Here is an 11,056-nt window from a genome sequence, read left to right as displayed (position 1 = left end):
CACGCATGCAAGCATGCACACACACAAACACACGCACACACAAATATTCACACACTCACACACCTGCACGCAGACACACACACACAGCCACAGACAAGCTCTTAGAATTATTGCTTGTTTCAGGATAATAACGTGCAATCCAACTTTTAACCGTCTATTTGTGCTTTTTCTGAACATAGCACATAATTCGAAATCACCGTAAAATGTTCCAGGTGATATTCATTAGCCCCACTGGAATGCCTCCACAAAGACATACTTGCATCTGTGTAAACCAGGCCTGTAAAGTAAGTGTGCCAATGCTACAAGTAGAAGACAGGAAGTAGCCGTTGCTCTGCATCTGCGCCTTTCGTCTGCAACTTAGCAACTCTCCACCACCCTGCCACTCATTGTCCCAGCGCCCTGCACCGCATTGTTCAATCCAGATGGTACGTTCTGATGAGCCACTCTCCTCTTCCCTTTCCACAAGCCTCTCCTATTAATAACTGTCCAATCTAACCCCGGTGTCAGCACGGGCGACACATACACGTTTCAATGTTTTTCACGGGGGGACAATGGGAATTCCCATGGATGAAAACAACAGGATGAGACAACTTTCTTGTGTTTTGTTTGATGTGAGGGTGGTTGGGCATCGACAGTCAATCGCCAAGCGAATGTTCGGTCTGATGGATGAGGTGCTTTGGCAAAACCGCTGCATGCCTTCTGTGGTCCTGTAACAAGATAATACTTAAGTCAGTGCGGCCTATAGACAGCTAATGAGGACAAATAGTTTTGTCAATATTTACATTAGAAGAAAAGTGCATTACAGTAATGCGTTGAACTGGATGTCAAAACCCTCCACCCCCTTGACAGGAAACTGTCTGTTTCAGCGGTTTCAGGTTTCAGGCGCACCCAATGAACAATTGCAGAAGATGTTGTTGTTAATATATGTTAAGGTGAGTACGTATATATTCATTTTTATAGGTTTCATTATTACTTTAGTAGTATTGTTTTCCCTAAATGTGGAACTATGTCAATGAAATGAGAGAATAAGACAATGAGTACATGCCTTTATTTCTTCATCTTAGCTTGCGTTGCTACATTTGGCAACCTCAAGTCAAGAAATAGTCGGGAATTGCAAAGAAAATGCTACTTTAAAGTGTGATGGAATCAAAAAGGGCTCCTTCAACTCTATCACATGGACCAAGGTTAGTTAGTTTGCAGTTAAATACTGTACTGTATTTTAATAAAAATGTAAATCAGATGAAATCCTATCAAACATTCAACATTTGATCTGTGTTCATCTATTAAACTTCATCCATATAATAGTAATGTTGAGACAAATGGTTCCGAAACAAATGGGATCAAAATAAGAATTATTTATTATTATTTATAGAAATTATAATTTTCTTTCTATTGTGGACAGGTGCCGTCTTCTCGTATAATCAGAAGAAGCCGTGATAAGATACAGCACTATCAGTTCAATCGTACTGCTGACTTGACCGAAGAAAACAGCCTTCTTCTCAATGACCTGACGCCTGAAGACTCAGGAATCTACGAGTGTCAGATCGGGGCAAAGGTCGGGGGTCAGAACACCGAGTCCAGGGTGGTCTTGGAGGTTCCAGGTAGGCAGTACGTTTTACACACCCCGTGCTCAGGTTAAAATTGGCCCTAGTTTAGTCATTAGTTGATTAGGGCCAAAAGGCACCTTGAAGATTCTTTTAATTTTTTCATGATTTCTAATTAAGCAATTAACACGTTATTTTTGTTACACATAAATAATATACTATTATTATAGAAAGGAGCCCTTTCCTATCACCATAATTCCTCAAACATCAGGGGATAAAAAGTTTTGTACCTTTACTCGAATGCTGTACTTATCACAATTGTGAGATATTTATTTGATGACAAATATATTTAGAGACTTTTAATTTTATATAAAGAATATATTTATACCATAATCCCAAAAAAGAAAGCCTATTTAACTTTGTATAAACCTTCATGCAACAAGGACTAAACGTGTTTTCACATCAAAAAAGTGTATGCTGATTAATATAGGCCATACAATTTTAATAATCGTATGTAGGCCTACAAGCTGAGCTGCAAAGCAATGGCCGAATGTCATGTTCAGCATGCTATAATCGGGATTCGAACTCTCAACCTAAGGATCCCCAGTGCAAGGCATTATCCCATTGAGCCACTGATAAACCTGAACTGCAGCCTCATTCACATGATCAACATTTATATTGATAAGCATACAACATCCAGAAACCTCCAAGCTCACATTTCTCAAGTGAATTAAGGGCTTTCTTAAAAGCATATACCAGAAAAATCTTTCAAATTCTGGGGAAATGAAACCTTTGTAGTCAAGAACACTAACGGAAGAAATATAATTATAACAGAAATAATTATGACGGAAAAAAGGTTAACGAAGAAGTTCCCCTAATGCCATACTGTGTCTTGGCAGTCAGATTATTGGGAACGAATGAGTCAGAATTTTGATTGCCTGATGAATTTCAGGTGCTGTTCAATGTTGTGTTTCTTAAATGAGTGTCATTGACAGAATGTCATGTTCAGCTTGTTCATAATGCTCAAATCAGGATTCGAACTCTCAACCTAAGGATCACCAGTACAAGTCATTATCCTGTTCAGCCACTTACATTCCTGATCTGCATAAAGCCTCATTCACATGGTGAATATGTATTTTGATTAGCACACAGCATCAAGAAAACTCCAAGCACACATTTCACAAGAGAATGAAGGGCTTTCTTAAAAGAGCACAGATCTGAAAATGTGCACTGTTAATGGTATCCACCTAATAATAGCCGTATGGTAGTAATAGAATATCAAAATGGTCATATAGGCAAAATGGGTTGAGACTGTGGAAGTTTCTATGAAATTGTGGGAAAAATAAAAAAATTTAGAGCAGAAGACCTGGTTGAAAAAGATGCATCTGATTTTAGAGATTAATATGATGAAAGAATTTTGAGTCCAGGTCAATCTGGTAAGGAGAAATAAGGCTCATAATTTCTAAATAGCGCCACCTTTGGGTGCAGTACCACAATTTGGGTTTATGGGTAGTGGGGGGTATTGGTGTCCACTTAATAATAGTCGTATGTTTTTTTATACAATAACCAAATGGTCATATAAGAAAAATGGGCTAACTGCTCCAACTTTATTGGCCAATATTTCTCAAATGGAACTACATAAAACAAATTCGATGGCGATTTTGGTGAATTATTGATTCTTTTTGTAGCCTTTTGAATCCTTTTATCATGTTAAGCTTTAATATGAAATCGTGGGAAATGTAAAATTTTTGAGGGCAGGGTTTTATAAATGCATCTGATTCTAGAGATTAATATTCTGAAAGAATTTTGAGTCCAATATCCATACTATCCGTAGCCTAAGTTTGAGTACGTAGGGCGTTCCGATTCAGATCCGGCGAAAATAAGTGTACTGAAAGGACCCGGATGGTGTACTCAAAACTGTCAAAACGCGAAGTGTGGATCGCCGTACACATATCTTAGCTACGTAGCGGAAGAGGGCGGAGCCAGGCTGAACCAAAGTCGGCGCATTTTCCACATAGCCTGCATCAGAGCTATAGAGAGAGAGAGTTGCGACACGCTATGATCTCGCCGACAGGGTGGTCACGTGGTTGTCACGTGGTTCATGTAAGCCTCAATAGTTCCAAACACGCCGCGCTGTCAATGTTATTCTATGGGACGACAGCAGAGATTTCAATATTGAATGGTAAACATGAATGAAAAAAACACATACAAGTATTTGTCTGACTGTTATTGCATTATTGCATATTTGTAAATGTCAGTTTTACATTTAGAGTGGTTGGGGGACAACTGAAAGCAATCTATAAGACATCTGTATTGATCAAAGGATTCAAGATGTTTTACCATTATCATTTTAAGATATGAGCCACACAAAGTATCAAATATATTAAAGAATAACAACTCATTACGCTTGGATGAATGAAATATTTTTATTTTTTATTAAACAATTAGTGTGACAAGAACAAGTGAGTGCGATTGTGTGAACAGATTCAACAATGGACACAGCAGGGAACACTATATACTTAGGGCAAACCATTAACACATAAAGTTGCAAATATACTATACTTTATGCTAGGGATGGGCATAATTAATCGATGCTCGATAATTGATCGTTAAGAAATGCGTCGATCAATTTATATTGTTATCGATTAAAAGGACGTTGTGTTGCATACTGCGAGTCTTGAAGCATTTAATTGAATATAACCCTGCCGACTGGTGGAAAGTGAATGGAAGAAGGTTCCCCAGGCTGTCAAAGTTAGCGCGACAATACCTCTGCATCCCCGCAACTTCGGTCCCGTCAGAGCGGGTGTTTTCTGCTGCTGGACTGACAGTTACAAGGCTGCGTTCGCGTCTGACCCCCGAGCATGTTAACATGCTTATATTCCTAAACAAAAATATGTAGGCTGGAGTTACTGTATGCTATGGACGACAGTCACCACCGTATGTGAGTCGCTCTTTTCTTTCTTAATGTGTTGACTCTCGCTCCGCTTGGTGCCTCTTGGAGTCGTTACATTTTGCCAAAACTGTGATATTTTAGCAACAAGTCCAGCCTTATATATGTTCAATAAGGTATTGCTTTTAGATAGACTAGTTCATGCAATTGTTTGTAAATGGGTGGCTCATCTTTTTGTTGCGAGCCTTTTCCGCGCGCCGGCTGCAGGCATTATATGTCGGCCTTTCCCCCCCCTTTTTTTTCATAACAGTTATACAGTTTAATGCCCACTTTTAGCCTACTGCCTTTGTTTGATTATTGTTGTCCGATAAGTTCGCTACTTATTGTAATTGGAATAGGCTACAGATTTAGTCTTGTTGAATCGTTTCCAAACCTTTAAGAGCGCCTGTAGGCGCATTGTTCGGACTTTACGAGCGCCGCATTGGCCTATAACCTATAATGCCTGTATTTATTATTTTAAAACTGTTAAACAGTTGTAGGTCTTCAAGTTAACTGTATTGTATTAATTTTGGCCCACACATTATTGTTGGAATAAAGATTTCATTGATAAAAACATTAGAAAAAAAACAGAAAAAAGTTAATGATTAATCGATAATTGATCGATAACTCTAGCGATGCTCGATCAAGAAAATTTCTTCAAATGCCCATCCCTACTTTATGCCATTACAATACTTATAATAGCCCTGAGCAAATTCTAAATTGGTTTAGACCACATGTATGGCTTCCCCAAGGACCAAAGTGACAGGGGTCAGCAACAGTCAAAAACGATGTAATGTAAGTAATGTTCACATCACTTGATAGCATTTCAAAGGGCATAATAATTCTAAGTGTAGAGAATTATGACTTTTCAATGATATTTGAAGTTCAATGGAAACTGATCTTACAAGCCTACACTTACACTTTGAAGATGACCAATTCACTGCCACAAAAAGAGAAGGGATGTTGAAGTTGAGGCCCGATGCAGTCCCAACAGTTTTCATTCATCGCCCTAAGCCGAAGAAGAGGAAACCCCCTTCTGTGAGGGTGCCTCCAGAACCAAGTGCAACGGACCACACATATTGCGCCAAATTAAACTTCGGTATGATCCATGCAGCTAACAATATTTAATTCAATTTTATTTGTATAGCCCTTAATCACCATTACAGTCTCAAAGGGCTTAACAGGCCAAATATTCAAAGTTCCCCATTTCATGTAATTCAAGGATAGACTACACTCCTAATGAGATTACATAATTCATATTTGTACATTCAGTTCAAAAAACAACCAGAGGTCAGGGATTCTCTGAGGATTTGCACACAATGTAGATAATCGACACATTTCTACCCAATCAACAATTGCCGGTAGATCCATTTATACATTTTATTGGTTTCTGATTGTGGCAGATGATTAAATTCACATTACAGAAATGTTTCGCTCTAATACATTTTCTTACATTGCCTTACATTGGAGATGACAGTAGTTGCAAATGCAAAATACATATAACAGCAACATTACCTTGTAATTGTTACAGAGATTGATGGAGAAATTTAGGTGGATTTCAAGAGCGATGAAAAGGACATGACAGGAGACAGAGAGAGCAATCAAGAGGCCACTTTGCCAGGAGCAGGTGATCCAGGGGCAGGTGATCCAGGGGCAGGTGATCCAGGGGCAGGTGATCCAGGGATGTGTGCGCCGAGGGCCAGTCAGTCAGGGGTCAACAGTGAAGGAATAACTTTGCCAGGGCCAGCTGCTCCAGGGACCAGACTGCCAGGGACTGATGGGGCGACTGTGGAGGACCTAATAAGGCAACTAGAAAAGGACAAATTAATGAGAAGGAGAGCAGAGAGGGCTCTTGTAAAACAAAAAAGAATCAATTTGGCACTAAGAAAGAGAAAATATTCAGTCAACAAGAAGTTAAAAACGAAAAAGCCATACAGGTTAAATTGACCGCCCATCATAATCAGCATTGTTGAAGCGGCGGCATCTGTAGGGCTTCATGTGCTGAACATCACCCTTTTTAGTTTCCAGGATATAATTAAACAAACACGGTTATTTATACTAGCTATCGCATCATTAAAGCCGTCCTTAAATCAACCTAAATGATCCTAGTAATCCAACATAAATAAATAAATAAATAAAAGTTAGATTCACTACTGAACTTCGTAATTGTTGGTGTAGATACCTTCACATGGCGAAGTCGAGCTAACACCAGCAGGCAATCGGTCGTCTACCAAGATAAAAAAATATATATAATTACACTGTGCATATTCAAATACATATCAGTATATGCAATCATAAAGGTCCTGATAAAATACAGACAGTTGACAATTCAAAAGAGGTAGCTATTTAATCAATATACTAGAGCTGTCAGTTAAACGCGTTATTAACGGCGTTAACGCAAACCAATTTTAACGGCGTTAAAAAATATGCACAAAAATATTTTATTTACAAAAAAAAAAAAAAAACTTTTTTTTTATTTTTTTTCTTTGGCTCAAAACAAAGAAGCAGTAGCCTGACTGCTATTTTCAAATGACATTTGTTCAAAGCAGTCGTTTAATTGCACTATAGGCTCTTTTTTTGTATCGTCCTGTTTTGATCAGTATATGCCAATGTTGTTATCAATAAAAAATCATTTGCACAAGACAAGCCGATGCACTTCACCATGTTGATAAGAGAATTAAAATGAGAAGAATTATGGGACAAAAAAATCAAGGGATATTTAGCATAGAAAAAGAATTTGCGATTAATCGTGAGTTAACTATGACATTAATGCGATTAATCACGATTAAATATTTTAATCGCTTGACAGCTCTACAATATACCCTTGGATATACCCTCACAGGTGGTGAAGTCGAGCTAACAAACTAGCAGGCAATCAGTCGTCTACCAAGATAAATATATATATAATTACGCTGTGCATATTCAAATAAATGTCAGTATATGCATCATAAAGGACCTCTAATACAATAGAGAGTTGACAATTCAAAAGAGGTAGTTATTTAATCAATTTACCCCTGGAGATACCTTCACAGATGGCGAAGTTGAGCTAACAAACTAGCAGGCAATCGGTCGTCTACCAAGATAAAAAATATATATAATTACGCTGTGCATTTACAAATAAATAAAGGGCCTCTGATACAATATAGAAAGTTGACAATTCAAAAGAGGTAGCTATTTAATCAATTTACCTCAGAAGTTACTCGACGGCCAGCAATGGAAATGAATGATCTCCTACGCCGTAAAATGGTTGTTTGGAACTATTCGAGGCTCCATACCCCGGAAGTAGGCGCTACAACGGAGTCCAATGGAAGTGTCGCCACTCTGTTATATCTACCACTCTGGCCTGCATTAATAGAGTCATTTTGTAGTATTTATAGCTTTTATAGCTTTTTATAGCAGCTAGGCGTGAAGAATTCAAAGCGGGGGAGGAGCCGCAGTGGCAGTCGTGATCGTAATTTCCGGTTAGTGCACCACGGAGTATTCGATTTGGAACAACACTGACATCTGAAAATTAGCGCACTTAGTGAGTGCGGATAGTGTACTTCGTTTAAGTGTACTCATGGAAGTATGGATATCGGAACACGGCACAGATTAATCTGGTGAGGAGAAATAAGCCTCATGATTCTTTACAATAGAGCCACCTGCAGTACCACAAATTTGGGTTTATGGGTAGTGGGGGTTATTACTAGCCTGGTCCTACCAGACCATCGTACTTCATTTCATTTGTACAGAAGGTCTGGAGCTGCTCAATTGACAAACGTTCACTCACTTGGAGGCGGGTGTCTGTAGAAGTTTTAAAATGATTGGATCTGCCCAGTGCCACTCTGGATCTGCCATAACCAATCGCATAGCGTTTGGTCGTGACGTATGTCATGCGACGGGACCGGCTCCTTCACCACTAACGGAGCCGGCTGGAAAATCAAACTTTTCCCGGACCCGGTGGGGAGAAGCGCCACAACATCATGGCCACCAACAAAACTCAGCAAAGCTTGTTCTTGCTCCGGCTTTAATTGATCGATTTTCGGCAGCGATCCCACAACAGACCGAATAGCTTCTCTCGTATCCTTCTCCATTGTCTTCCTCTGACTACAACTGAAACTGGCGCGCGACCTCGACGTCATCGTTCTCAGCCACTCCCTCTGTTCGCTGATTGGACCGCCAGAAATCTGGTTTACATGGAACGCATTTACATTAAGCAGACCCAGACCTAGTACTGAAGTGAAATGAAAATTGAGCGGAAGTAGGTAGGTGGGCGGTGCCAGGCTAGGTTAATACTAACCATACCTGGAAATATCAAGAGTTTTCGCCTTACGGTATAGGCTGCAGTAAGATTTTTACAGAATTTGAGAGAAAAAAAAACAACGTTACAGAAACAATAGGGGACCAAGCAACTTCGCTGATCGGACCCCTAACTATCTGTGTATATTTATCTGGTCATTTGAATATTCAAAAGGACAGGATTTGCTTCTTTCTCTTTTATTTCACCAATAATTTGTAGTAGACCTACCTCCCTTGGAATGTACACTCCTTCATTGAAGTATATATTCCAACTAAATACAACTTCTGGTTTGTTTTCTATTGTCTTTTTTTCTTAGCTCATAATCAACTAATTTAAATGTAGTAGGAAATAAAAAATGTTTCTAGTAAACAAGAATTGTATCTGAATTGCAACAGCGGTTAGTGTACTTTGCTGCTGGACCTCCATCGTGTTGTGCATATGAGTGACTCAGACTGTGCATATGATCTGCAGTTTGTGTGACTGAGCCGCCCACGCCTGAGCCACCGGATCTGCCGATACCACACACAGTTTGCTGTTGCCTGGTCATATGCCTTCTCAAACTTCTTCTGCCCATCATTGTGGTAAATTATTATTTTATTTTCTGTAATTATTCTCTTGCAGAGAATCTTGAGGCCTTTGTTAGATGTTGTCTTAATTGCCCATGAGTGAGTAGCCTGGCCTCTGTGGCCTACATTGATGGTACCTCATTACCTTTATGATGATATCTACGGTAGCCTATTCGTTTTAAATGTATAGGTTATTCTTAAGGCACTATACGTGTAGAACCGTAGAAAGCAAGATATCAAACAATATAGCTTTTGCTTTTGGCGTTCCCTGTCACATTGCAGTGCATTCATAATTTCTAATCAAAAAGGTCTGAGCAGATCTTGATGCACGTTATTATTTATTTTCCCACAGGCCCAAGTATTCCACGGCTTGCGGAGAGATGTGAAGAGTGAAAACCCTGTGCCTCTGAGTTAATTTAAGTTGCAATAGTTGTATTCCTCTGTGTACCATAACAGCTGTCTATGTGTGCATCCCACCCTTTTATGCTATATTATCCAACCTATGTTTTTTTTAAAGAATCATTTTCTGCGCTTGCTATTGAATGATTGAATCCTCTTTCTGTCATCCTAAAGATACCTTGTAATGAGACAGCCCATAGGGTATGGGCATATAACCAATGGCGGTTCTACACGGGGGCCTACGGGGGCCTGTGCCCCTGTAGACATGTCCCTGGCCCCCCCTGTGGCCCCCCCGTGCTGACCAAATAAAACAATTATGATTTTACTGATTTTATGGATGTAATGCGACGCAACGTTCTACACGGGTAAATCAGAGCGGCGCACCCAAACACAGAGGTGCTGGTCTTCGGTGAATGAGATCTCAGCAACTGCTCTTGGAGAAAGGAGCCACGAGTTCTCCTTTTGCAAGAGTCGAAGGCAAGCAAAACAATTTCATTTCGTAAGTGACTTGTTGTTCTTGCACATAACAGTGTTACGGTAGTTCCTCACACTTATAATGAAATTAAGTTTGTAAATGTCTGGTCTCGATATATTCAGAAACTTAATAAAATCTTAGCAAACTCATCGAAGCAGAAGCGATTCTCCAAAAGTCAGTATCCTTGCTAGGTCTAGGCCACACAATGTTGTGATGTTAACCACGTATTTTCATCCGTTTCGGTTGTTACATTGGGATAACAAATATATTTGAGTAAAGAGTAGTAGGCTATCTGCCTGTGTTAAGTAGCTAGGGATGGTGATGGAACGAAATGTAATGCATGCCCTACGTTTTTTTTTCTTTTTCTTTCTTTTTATAGCAGCTATCATGAAATGAGTCTCCGTCTCCGTTTCGCGTCGTTGTCCGGTTCGCCCTGCATGTCTGGGCTTATTTTCCCGATAATGACCGGCGTTCTATTATCCCTTACTTAACGTCAATATTACTCTGTATGTGGAAGGAAAAATAGCTTTATTTGTAATTACAATAATATGCTGCTGTATTTTCAGAGACCCCCACATATTTGAGTTTGCCGCTTCCATGGGAGCCAGACCTCTCTCTATGGGAGCTCAGCTCCCACTGGCCCCCACCTGGAACCCTGGTTATGCAACGAAATGTAATGCACGTTTTTTTTTTCTTTCTTTTTTTTTCTAGCAGCTATCATGAAATGAGGAAAGAACAGTAAAACAGGGAATCTTTTTTAAAAGGGAAGCACACAGTTTCTCCACACTGAAACTTTTACAATAAATAGGAAAGGGCCAATTGTTTTGCACTTCGTTGTACCCTGGATTATTTTTTCTCATTGAC

General features: G+C 39.5%; 2 long non-coding RNA genes across 3 annotated transcripts in view; one reads left to right on the top strand and one right to left on the bottom strand.

The window, feature by feature from the left end:
- LOC132455998 (uncharacterized) overlaps positions 1-10,352 on the top strand; it is a 10,700-nt gene extending 348 nt beyond the window's left edge. Inside the window, exons 1-6 of one of the 2 annotated variants that reach the window (XR_009525373.1) lie at positions 1-425; positions 867-932; positions 1,065-1,184; positions 1,403-1,601; positions 9,224-9,333; positions 9,671-10,352. The exon at positions 1-425 is cut by the window's left edge and continues 348 nt beyond it. This is a non-coding gene — a long non-coding RNA (uncharacterized LOC132455998). Of the gene's footprint in view, positions 933-1,064; positions 1,185-1,402; positions 1,602-9,223; positions 9,334-9,670 lie in introns of both variants that reach the window. The other variant, XR_009525370.1, reaches the window with a different exon arrangement.
- Positions 5,589-6,642, bottom strand: LOC132456072 (uncharacterized). Its single transcript, XR_009525378.1, has 2 exons — positions 6,409-6,642; positions 5,589-6,270 (listed from the first exon to the last, which is right to left on the bottom strand). It is a non-coding gene; the product is annotated as an uncharacterized LOC132456072 (long non-coding RNA).
- Positions 10,353-11,056: the final 704 nt, after the last annotated feature.

This window comes from Gadus macrocephalus, chromosome 1, assembly GCF_031168955.1.
Source record: "Gadus macrocephalus chromosome 1, ASM3116895v1".
Lineage (NCBI taxonomy): Eukaryota > Metazoa > Chordata > Actinopteri > Gadiformes > Gadidae > Gadus > Gadus macrocephalus.
The sequence above is the reverse complement of the archived record's forward strand: the minus strand, read 5'-3'. Positions and strand labels throughout refer to the sequence as shown.